Below are 362 nucleotides of genomic sequence, written 5' to 3' on the forward strand. Positions count from 1 at the left end.
TGGGGGAGGGCATATCTAGGAGGTGGGAGGGAAGGGATGGTAGGGGAAAATCAAAGGAAGAGGCAACAATGCTGGATAAGAAATGTACTCATTACCTTGCCCATGTAACTGTAACCCCTTTGTACAGTATTTTCACAATAAAAATTATTGTTATTATTAAAAAATGGTGTCAGAGAATAGAATAGAAGATCCCGAAATAAATCCACATGCCTACAGTCAGCTGATATTTGACAAAGGAGCCAAAGACATCAATGAAAGAAACACAGCCTGTTCAACCACTGGTGCTAGTAAAACTGGGCAGCCACATGCAGAAGACTAAAAGTGGACCCCAGCCTATCACCATGCACCAACATCAACTCAAA

This window comes from Dipodomys ordii, unplaced genomic scaffold, assembly GCF_000151885.1.
Source record: "Dipodomys ordii isolate 6190 unplaced genomic scaffold, Dord_2.0 Scaffold52, whole genome shotgun sequence".
Lineage (NCBI taxonomy): Eukaryota > Metazoa > Chordata > Mammalia > Rodentia > Heteromyidae > Dipodomys > Dipodomys ordii.